The following is a 12,740-nucleotide window of genomic DNA, read 5'->3' on the forward strand; positions in this document are numbered from 1 at the left end:
CACATGTAAAGATAAAGCATAATTAATTAAATATATTAATCGTTCGATCATTACATATTTATATATCACATTTAGAGCATAAAACATGTATATCTTTATAACTGTAAATACTTAGTAATATTCAATACAATTACAAAGTTTATGCCAACAAATGTAAAGAATTATACCAGAATGACAAAACCTATCAGTTAGTGTATAGTAATGTGAGAATTTAATGAGTTTCTTAGTATCATGGTCGGCCCCAAGAGTTTAAATATCTTGTTTGAGCCGAAATAAAAAGGCTCACTGGCCTTAAGAATAGCGAGTAACGAAATATTTGTTCTAATTGTAATAGTTTTGGGTCAAATAGATTATCGATGGAAAAAAGTTTTAGGCCAAATATATTTAAGATTATTAAGATTCATATCTATTATATAAAAAAATTAAAATACATACATATATATATATATAAATTGGCCACTAAAACTTACGGGCCCCGGTCGAATGTTCGGTACACACTACCCTAAGGCTGGCCTTGCTAAGTATTATATACTATAAACACCATACTTTCCACACGTATACTACCTTTTTTTTCCGGTGTTATCAAGAATTGTACTACAAACTGCAGCTAGAGCAAATAAAATTCACTTGTTTTGCAAGCTAGAAAAGTTTATGAGATGTGAAGTTGGTTTGAAGATGAAGGAAATGAAGACAATAAGTATAAATGAAGACATTATTATGACCCCATAAAACAATACTTTCCATACGTACTATTCTTTTTTCCTTTATTTCCAAACTATCATCAGTACCCACATGATATGCTTTATCGTTGCTTGCCTATATACCTTCATTTATCCAACTCACAAGCAACTTATATAAAACTCAAGTCAGCAAACAAACAAACAAACACAAACACTCATATATATACATAATAAGAAAGTTAATTAACATTAATAAAACATAATAAAGTTCTACTAACTATAATAATCATTATAAATTATTTATTAAATAATCATGATACTCGGATGGACATGGGCATTTAATATGATAGCGCATCCATCATACCACACGCTTGTGGTTTCCTTCTTGATGTTATATGCCACATCCTCCGTCAACGACTAGGTAGTTATTGCCCCGTCCTTCTTGTCTAACTTCTTCCAATAAATCTGCTTCAAATATCATTTCTGATTTTCATCCTCTAGCACTATATCGAAGTCTTTTTGACGAAGTAGCTGTTCAACCTTCATCTTCCATCAAACAAACTTTAGCCCATTAAACTTTCGTATCATAATCCTTTCATCTACTGCCATGATAATGACTAAATATAACCAATATAAAAAAATAGGGATAGACACAACAGTGTCATGGGCCTGAACCTAATGGTTGTTCTACTATACCCGGCTAAAAATCAACCTATTTAGTGGGCAAAAGCCTAAAACGGTCACGATACAAAAGGGTTTTAGTAAAAATACTTGAAAGAGGAGTATGCTACATGTCAAAATAATAGGGAGAGTTGTTGTAAAGTTGTTGTAAGAATTACACATGTCCAAATGGTTTGCTTTATTACAAGAGTGCGTAGATTTTTATTGTGATTATTGCTATATGTATTGATTATTACATGATAAAATTTTGTCTATAATGAACAAAAGCATGAATACAAGAGTATAATTAGAGGGTGTATATGTGGCGTGGAATCATCAAATATTTAGGAATTAATAGACAGTTAATATTATACATAATTTGAAAGGACGTATATAGGCTTAAATTTTCCAGACTTTTCTTTCATTTCCGAAATGATTTGCAAATTTTACTCTCATTTCCCTACCCTTTCCTCGTTAAATGAGACTTGAGAACGTAAACATAGTAAGTTCAAGGAAATGTTTTGGTGAACATATATAAAGTTCGAACTTGGAGTTGTGTGCGTTTATTATAAAAGGTTTGATGACAAATACATTTGCGTGAAGTATTAAGATGAAACCCTTATTTGATAGCATGATAATTTATGAGGATGAATCTATGTTTCGATGTTGCATACAAAAATTTTGATCAACAAATATATTGAAGTTTATATATGTTTTAAAATTTTGATGACCTACACCAAGTAGTCAGCTTGCAAATTGCAAGTTCAGTTTCTGAGTTTAGACAAGTTGCCTTTTATCAATACCGAAGAGATCAAGGATTTATTAAAGGAAACATAAAATCAGTACATTTTTTTTCGAACGGTGACTTTCACAGTTAAGTTATCTCACTGCACGAATACGTCGCGCCCCAACACCCCACTCAGGCCAACTATGTTGACATGATCGGGATCCACGCTGGCATCCGAGTTTGGCTTGGCGTTCCCGGTAAAACCCAGTTGGCTCACCTCGCCCGAAGGCACGACAGGTTTTAATGCTCTGATACAATCCGGTCGGAATCAGGATTCGAACCCGGGACATTCAGGTCATTTCCTGGCCATTGGGGCAAGCTCCGCTGGTTACATAAAATTAGTACATACTCAAGCGACAATGATTACACCCAATTTTTTGTATTTATTTTTTGTGACACGTTAATTCATTGTCTGGGCGCTTATTTGTTTTCGTTTATTTTTTATTGTGTTTAGTGCTTTAAAACAATTATGGTTTACGTTTGTTTTACTATTTAGGCCGTTAGGTTTGCTTAGCCAGCAAACTCGATTTGCATACATGAGATTAACATTCTGTTGGATGTAATTGTTGGACGTAATTTCCGTTGAATCGACTCATCGAGCCTATGATGAGTTGGTGTCTTGTTTATCAAGTTGAGCATGTAACTTGATTTACATAGAATAAATTACTTGGTGAACAAGTCGAGCCAATGACTTGGGCAACAAGGAATTTGTTTATTAATTATTGTTTAAATATGTTTTTACTAATTAGTATTTGAGTATGATAATGAGTTTGTATTCTAGTCTAATTAGGTTTTCATGTTTAAACTAGTATATATACCCGAGCTTGTGGGTTATATCGTAGTGCGTTTTTAGAATTGTAATTATCGAGCTAATGGAAATTACAAAGATCGAGCTTATGATCTAAATTATCGTTTTTGTGTTTATCGATCCTGGTCACCAAACTTCACATTCATGATAAGACGGTTATATCAAACGTACAACCATTCTTATTGCATCAGATGCGACATTCGGTTTGTTTAAATAAGGCTTGGAACTTTAGTTGTAGAAACATTTATCACGATCACGTATCAGTCAAGTTTCAATCTTTTTGTTTGCATTAATTAAGATTTGTGTGTGTGTGTGTTTGTGTTATTGTCAATCATGATATGCAAGAACAAATTATTGAATCAGAGACAAGAACAAGATCGAAGGGGCCTACATTTTAAGATTAATGATTACACCTAATTAGAACAAAGTTTAAGAGAATCTGTTAACACACAAATTATCAACGATCTTAATTTTGTTACAACTGTTGGATGTAATTTCGGACTTTAAGTAACAAGTTGATGAACATGAAGGGCCAATAATAACAAGCCGGTCATAGTTGGTTATGTTTCCTAATTACAATTTGTTTCTTAATTGTTTTGTAATTATAATGGGTATGGTTAGACATTATAAAACATGATATGCAACCGACTTAGGGTTTGTCAAGAGTAAGCCGAGTAGGGGTACGTTGAGATATTGTAATCAAGTTTTTGAGATAGTTTTGTTGGTCAACAAAGTGTTTAGGAGTTAATCAAATACATGTTTGTTTTGGTGAATTATATCAATTCGATCTTGAACTACTTTTCGGGTTATTATAAGAAATGGATGGCACTTTGTAATAATAATTAACTCATATGTTAATTAATTAACTTGGAATAATTAACTTGTTAAGAATCTTATGAAACCGGCATCTTGATTGCTTCAAAACTTAAAACCAATTAAATATTAATAATACTAAAACTCTAATAATATATTCCATAATACTGAACACTTGTACCAGATAAAAATGAGATGAATATAATGCAACACAATATATATGGTCAAGCTTGAATGGTTAATTCGGTTTGTAAAAGGCCGGACACTAACGAGCAATGCCAAAACACATTTGAGTTTCATGTGCAGAATCAATGCATATTGTGTTCCATAAATATGTCATGTTTACAGTTCACACTCAAATATGATTTTAGATAATGTACATGTTACATCGTACAGTTTTCCAAGTGTTTGTTTAACAACACATCACACATGTACAACATGTTTTTATTTTCATAATTTAATATTTGTGGAGAATATTGCATGTTGCTCTGGATTATTATTATTATTATTATTATTATTATTATTATTCCGTTGTTGGAACCATATGTGAGCCAAACTATTTTATTATTCTAAGATGCATTGCCATAAAACTAAGGGAACTGAAATCTCCCGAGCCATTAATTGCGTGTGTAACAGTCTACCATAAGAACAAGAAAGAAATTTTCAATCACCTCTATTTATGCGTTTTGACCTCCTTTATGAGATTTGACCTCAATTTATGTGGTTTCACCCCGTTTATACGTTTTGACGTACGTTTATGCGTTTTGAACTCCTTTATGTGTTTTGACATCTGTTTAAGTGTTTTGACCTTCGTTTATGCGTTTTGACGTTCGTTTATGCGTTTTGACGTTCGTTTATGCGTTTGGACTCTGGTTTATGCGTTTTGACCTACATTTATGTGTTTTGACCTCCTTCATGCGTTTTGACTTTCGTTTATGCGTTTGGACCTTCGTTTATGCGGTTTGACCTCCTTCATGCGTTTTGACTTTCGTTTATGCGTTTTGACTCTAGTTTATGCGTTTGAACCTTCGTTTATGCGTTTTGACTCTAGTTTATGCGTTTGGACCTTCGTTTATGAGTTTTGACCTCCTTCATGCGTTTTGACTTTCGTTTATGCGGTTTGACTCTAGTTTATGCATTTGGACCTTCGTTTATGCGTTTTGACCTCCTTCATGCGTTTTGACTTTCGTTTATGCGTTTTGACTCTAGTTTATGTGTTTTGACCTCCTTCATGCGTTTTGACTTTCGTTTATGCGTTTTGACTCTAGTTTATGCATTTTGACCTCCTTCATGCGTTTTGACTTTGGTTTATGCGTTTTGACCTCCATTATGAAATTTGACCTCAATTTATGTGTTTTCACCCCGTTTATGCGTTTTGAACTCCGTTTATGCATTTTGAACTCCTTTATGCATTTTGACATATGTTTAAGTGTTTTGACTTCCTTTATGGGTTTTGACCTTCGTTTTGTGCGTTTTGACGTTCGTTTATGCGTTTTAACTCTAGTTTAAGCGTTCTGTTTATACGTTTTGACCTTTGTTGTTAAAAAAAGGTAACTTTCTAGCTAGGACGTTGTTAAACATATTTGTTTTCTAGACAATTCGCTCCCAAAAAATTAACCTTCGCGGAATGTTAACTTCGGAAGCGAAGTGGTCGGGTCCGCTAAGTTGACAGGTTATACAAAACCAAAATTGAGTCTGCTTGTTGGACCAACGAACCCAAACGTCCAGTGAGGTATCACATATTCAACAAGCCTGCATGCATATATCATGAAATCCTTCATGGAAATTGGAATCTATTTCTACTAATGAAAAAAAGTTCATCATGATCATGCCACGTAAAACAATGAACACATATATATATGCTAAATTTATTTGAATACAATATTATGTGGGCTGCATCAATTAAACTTGTTTTATGTTTTAAGTGCTATGGGTCAAGACATTTGTTATGTATTTGTTAGGCTATGTGTAGTGGTGGGGCTACAAAATGGGGCGTTTTCCGCCATGTGGCGCCCAGTCAACAAAGAGTGAGTTTTTGTTTTTAGGGTGTAATGGTTATATATACATATAAATATATATATCTCACAAACAATATAATAGTGTTATAAACCCAACACAAGCCCCGACAATAAATAGTCCCCCCCCCCCATCGCCCAACAAATCGCCCCGGGGGGGGGGGGTGTTTGCGCCCCAAATCGCCCAAATATTTCGCCCATTACGTATAGCCTTATGGGTTAAACTTGTTTAATATAGCCCATGGTATGTTAACAGTCGGGTCTTAGGTTTTAATCATCGCGTCACTTCTTAGAACGAGAACGGTTATCTAACAGTTATGTCGTTTCAATTAGTATTTATGTACGTTTATATCGATGCACTCATCGATGCAACCTAAAAAAGAAAGATCTCTTGATCACATATTTCAATATATTACATGATCAGTTTTATCAGCCCCTAATAACCAAAACTTTGTTTTTAGTAGGATTGCGTTTGCTATCCATAAGGAGGTTGTGGCGCAGCTTCTTGCCCGCTTACCTGCCATTGCATTGTAAATCGTTGGGATGTTTATTAATGATAATTAAACTCCATACAAAAAAAAATATCAGTTTGTTTATCATTCTTGTTCTATTCTCATTAAAGTTTATATCAAATCGTTTGTGTTGATTCGAAAGAATGAAATCATCAAAGCACCCGATTAACAAAAATTTGTATGTATATGTGAAATGTTGTATAAAACAATTCATTGTTGAAACAAAATTGTTTCATTTTTCATAAACATGCTTGTTGTAAAGTTATTTTGCTACACATATATATCCCAGGTAATGGTAATGAAGAGGTTGGTTATTTGTTTATGGGATCAATGAGTTTGCTTCCTTCACATTTTTCATTGCTCTCAACTCCCAAGCTTCTTTCTTTTAATTAGTATGTGTATGCTTTACTCAATCAAATCGATCAACGTGATCTAGATCCAAGATTGAAGTTTAAAAAACTGGTTTGAGATTTTCGAGCTCGAAAACTATGCAAATGTGTGTTCGTATATATTATGTCGAAACTATAAGCATATGTTTTAACTAATGCTGTTTACAATATACTATTAACTTCTTTCGGTCATTATAATCGATGTATTGCAATAACAAATAGAGTCCGATGACCGATCGATGTATTCTCTACACGCTAGCATTTGTCTTACAAAAGGGCGTGTCATTGAATTTTAAGAGAAACAACAGCAACAATCATTCACAAAGCTCACATCAGCTCCATATTAAATTCTAAATGTTTATCATGAACTCTCATTTTGTTTTTCACAAAAACAAATCTACACAAACCTTATTAAAAAAATATTAAAACAGTATATATTATAAGTGTGTGGTTGTGGGAGACAGTGGGAGACAGGTCCCACCTCCTCGTTTGCTTACATGCCAAACCTCCTTGCGAAGACTTTCTTCACAACGGTAGAGTTCATTCCAGCCCACGTCCACCTCCTGGTCACATCAGCCAGACCTTGGGTTTCGGTGCCCGTTGTGGGTGCTATAATAATAACAATGATCTGTTTAGTGCCTACAATACCCCTTTTTTTTTTTTTTATTATTATTATTTTATCATTTGCTATATTTCGTTTTAAAATCGTAAAGTTAATTAGTAATTAACTATTTAGTTAATAGCTTAGCTATATATTTTTTTAGTAAGTGTGAATTTTAGGTCATAAATCATAATAAAGGTTTGATTAACAATTACAGTAAAATATTGTCTAATTTAAAAAAGAATATTAATAAATATGAGGCATGAATCAAGTGAGACAAGCTTAGTGTAGTTGAGCCTATAGTTGACCAAATGAAAAGATTATTTATTAGTGGGCCCAACCTGAGTCAGCTTTTAAGTGATTCATTATGTCGTGGGCTCCTCCACCTACTTGTTTCTCGTAGCCCTGTTCCTCGACAGTGGATTTAAGCCCAACTAAAAGAATCACACATATATCATAACATTAATTCAATCTATATTGGTTTTTATTAATTCAAACTATCATGTTATGATCATTGCAGGTTTTAATATTAAACGTATTTATTCCTAATGGTTCACGACTAACAGAATCTTTACGTCGTTAATTGCAGGTCGCCGGGCAAATGTTTTTGGCTGGAAAAGTAACATTTTTTTGACGAAAAACACCATCACAACCACCAATTGACTCACCTGAGTCACCGCCAACCAACCACCACACTTGAGCACCATAAACCGATTCTGACGTTGTTTCTAGGGTTCCGACGACCTCAATAATTAGGACTTTTACTAGAAAACGGTTCCTAACGGTCCGATACGAAGTTACCAAGATGTTTGGGACGAAAATGTTGAGTTTTCGGGAAAAAAATATGTGTTTCCGGCCAAAAACATTTTTTCCGGAGACCTGCAACTAACGGTGATAAAATTTTGTTAGCGCGGACCGTTAGAAACAAATACGTTAAAAGTTGGGACCGTCAGCAGTCAATTCGTTAGTTGGAACTGACAGTGACCAAAATATAATAGTTGGGATTAATAAAACCAATATACCTCAATTCAACCCTTTTTACTACATCATCGATTTTAATACCACTACACATGTATATAAATAATAAAGAATAATAAAAAAACTAGTTTGGACTAACCCGTCAGTTCGTGAACACTTTGTAATCTAATTCACCTGACATGATTTGGAAAACATGCCAAAAATACCCAGCTTTTTTTTGCCCTAAACCGGTTTTGTTGGGCTGAATCTTCTTGCCTCTAAACCCGGATTGATTTTTTAACTCAAACCAGCTTGAGATATAACCCGTTTTATACATGTCTAAAGTCTAAACACCAAATATCAATATAAAGGTGGACAGTATGGAGGAGATCGGGGAGGGGTTGGGATGCTCGGCTCTATGCCTCTATACAGGACACCGCCGGTATATTGTCGTTAAATGACTACTTAACAAATAAATTTTAAAAAATATAAAGTTAACCCACTGAGACTATTACCATAATTAAAAACAAAATTTATAAAAAGAACACAACGTGTTTTAACTCAAGCACAAGAAAAACACCCTTTATATAAAATTTACTTTTTTCGTTAATATTAATCATTTTATAATTATGTTAAAACTAGATGACCCATGAACGAGTACTTGTGGGTTTTGAAACAAGTTTTAAGAAAAGAAAACATATCAGAATGCTTTTAAAAGCAAAAAATAATTGCCAAAATGGTCCCTTCACTGTTCTCAAAAGGTGTTTCTTTACTTTAAGGTTCTCTGTATGTTTCATTAAAAGAAACAGTCTATACATACATCTTGCAAGCTAGTAACAAACATGTGTATGGATATTATTCTTGATTTTGGCTGCGGGCTTCTTATTTAACTCTTCATATGCATATATGTATGTTTTATAAGAGTATTAATATAATAATATGTAAATTTATATGAATATGTATAAAGAGTATAAAAAAATGAAACTCTATACTTTATTTGTATATTCTTTTACTTTACTATATGATACATAGTAATTTAGATGTAATTATTTACCTCACTTTATTTTGTAACTTTCACCATCTCTCTCAAACATAAATGCATTATACGGTTACTTAGGACCGGGTTTTCAACACATGCACAAATAAACTGCAGAAAACTAAGAATACGAGAATTTAAGTGTTTTGGTCTATACTGTCCTAAAAGTTGCAACCATGATATATTATTATTGCCACATTTGTGGTGGAGAACTACACATGATCTGTATAAATAGAGATTAAATTAGGGTTACACATTTAGTGAACAAGAAACATTAACTCGACCTAAATAAAAGATAAAACAGATCATCTCAAAACCTCCATTGCCTTCGATCTTAATCAAGTCTAATTAACTATCTTCTTGTGTTCATGAGTTCAAACTAAGATTGATTCTCCATAAACCCAACAAAGTATGCATTCCAAAGTGGAAACATCTATAAAAACTTAACATGATATTTTCATAACACAAGTAATTGCAAAAAGTTTTGAATGTCTAGGGATTATAACTAATGAGTAGGCTAAGCATATGTGAATGTATAGGGGTGATGATATAAACCCCCAAAACATGGGATACCCTTTTGTGGGTAAAGTGAAGAGATAACTATAAGCTCCAATTCTTTCCCATCCACACATACAAACTCCATTATTGTTTTTTATTTATAGAAAATTAAAAAAGAAAAATGGTAAAGATATACAGAAATTTAAGTTTATTTCTATTTAATTTTTATCATAATATTCTAAAAATGGAGCGCATAATTTAGAAACCGGATATCAATAAAAGTTGATGATGTTAAGAAGCATACATGTTTATGCTATAGTAGCATTATTTTTATTTTTTAGTAATTATAAAAATGTTTTATGTTAACTCTCACTTCAAATATATTTTCATAATAAAAGTTTGAATAGAATAATAAGCCCTCCATGTCATCATTCTTTTCAAAAACATTAAAAAATAAAAACTTGAAACAAAAAAGTGCTACGTAAAATCATTTTTATCTACGTGACAGCCACGTGAACATTCACTCACATGATAAGATCATTACATTTAGTCTTATCTTTTAGCATGTTTACACATCAAGCACTTGTATAGTTTAACCCGTACGGCAATTTTAACAAAGACACACTCAATGGGCTATTATCGTTTGTCTCGGAGATTTAGCCCTACAATTATTGAGGGGTTGATCCTAATGGCTAACATGTGAACATCTAAATGGTTAAACTAAGACAGAAGAGAGTTAAAGATTAAAGTTGGTGATAAAGATAATCAAGAATGAGAAGAGATAATTGTAAGAGTTGAAAATAAAGTATAAAATTTATTTTATTACGTGTGTATGAGTATTATTAGAAACTAGAGTTACCAAGTTTAGGTTAGTAGAGGTATATGATCATCGTATATCGGTGTTATTCATGTCGGTCTATCCGTTAAATTTAACAATTATGTCAAAAATGTAAATAATAAAGTATTATATTTTTTATTTATATTAAAACAATGACATCATATTAAAAAAAGAAAAGTTGCATGTGATCTATATCAGGGCACTCATTCATGAGTGGTCACAATCTTGCAAAATGGTTTTCATTATTTGGACCCATTTTCACACGTGTACGGACATATTTTATCAAATTAATTGCTCGAGGATAAAATTTTCAATTTCTTTTCACTCATATTTATGGTTAAATTTTTGTTAGGGCGGTTAAGAAGCTCAAGTTCAAAGTTTGCTTAAATTTGATTTTAAAAAATGTTGAAGGCTTCTGCAATTGGTGATTTTTAGCTTTGATGGCAGTTGACATAACTTTTCACATGGCTACCGTTAGATTTGTAATGACGTTTGACATGCTATTATTGAATATGAAATTTAGTTTTGTTATCCTTTCTAACATGACCAGACCCAGTCGATATAATGATAGACAAACAACAGCTAAAATTTCTGCACCTCACGAAAAAAAACCAGGATCCATCATAGCCTTCAGTGCCCTTAAGCTTCTTGTAAATGTTTTATTTTTAACGGCAAAGTTACAATACGTATAAACTCCCAAAACTCCTATAAATATATACATTCTTTGTCTGAGTTAGAACCTAGAACCTCCCACTAGGAGAAGCTCCTAAAACTTGTTGCATGTGTTTATACAATACTACCATTATTAAAAAAACGAGACAAGAATATTTACCAAGTGAACCCAAAAAAATCTATCAAATGAGTGAGCCCCTAAATTAGCATGCAGAGCCGGCCCGTAGGCAAGGGAAACCAAACAATGGCTTTAGACCCACACCTAAGTAAGACCAAAAAGAAAGAGAAGAATAACCATTAAATAGAGATATATTATAATGGACAAAACTCAAACTTATGTGCTGTTTTCGTGTTAAACTTTTATCCTCCCTAGGTTCTATATGGTTATTTACTTTTTTTTGCTTTATTTTTACTCATACTTGTCAAAAAAAAGGTTATAAAATCCCATTTAGGTCTTTAAAATTGTTAAAACGACCCTGTTAATATGCTCAGGACTTAGAGGCAGTTAGTTAATACTTAAGGTGACAGAGAACGGTCATGAGTATTGAGTGATGAGGCAGAAGCTTTATTATGTTTAATAACTGTTGATAGTCAACTTTAATCCTGCCGACATGGTCGTTAACACTGCCAAACTATAAATTAGATTTACATAGCATCAATGATCCAAACAAATCAACCTAATTAAAATTATAACATGAAATAAAATAAAAAAAACAAATATGAAATATATAGAAGCCTTTATTTTTCTGACCATTTGCTCCCCCATCCACCCATTGCTCAACCACACATATTTCTTTATCTCAAGGCTTGCTTCTTTTTATACAACATTAACACCCCCACATATTTTTTCTCATTAAACCCTAGTACACAAATGGAAACTGTGTGGAAGGATTCCTTCGGTGGCGGCGACGACGGCGACGATGTCAGTGAGGACAAAATTGTAATTTTACCAATAATGCATGGGATATATGGGACAATAGTTCTACTTCTGCTACTACTGTTACCCCTCATGCTGGTAGTACTACACATTATGATTGGACAAGTCCAACCACCTCCGCCGCCACTAGGATAACAGAGGCGAATGTTGTCCATGCGCTTCTTTTCGGTGTCGCCAACAATGACGCTGATTTTCATCATGTGCGGGACCCGCACATGATGTGTTTGAAGCTGGGGAAAAGGCATTACTATGAGGACGCCTCTTTTGTCCCTGACAGACATATAATGGCCAGGGACAAAAGAGGCAAGTTACAGTATCTTGATACTCTAGCGGCCACCACTCGGTGGCCAATGAGGGTAATGTCGTCAACAAGATGCCAAGTGGAGGGGTGCAATGTGGCGCTTGGTAATGCGAAAGAGTATTACAAGAGACATAAAGTGTGTGAAATCCATTCCAAGGCTCCCAAGGTGGTCATGTCGGGGTTTCAACAACGTTTCTGTCAGCAATGTAGCTGGTTTAAATCGTTGATATATTTTT

Source organism: Bidens hawaiensis, unplaced genomic scaffold (assembly GCF_021521415.1).
Source record: "Bidens hawaiensis isolate Kalapana, Puna unplaced genomic scaffold, B.hawaiensis_p1.1 tig00006061_1, whole genome shotgun sequence".
NCBI lineage: Eukaryota > Viridiplantae > Streptophyta > Magnoliopsida > Asterales > Asteraceae > Bidens > Bidens hawaiensis.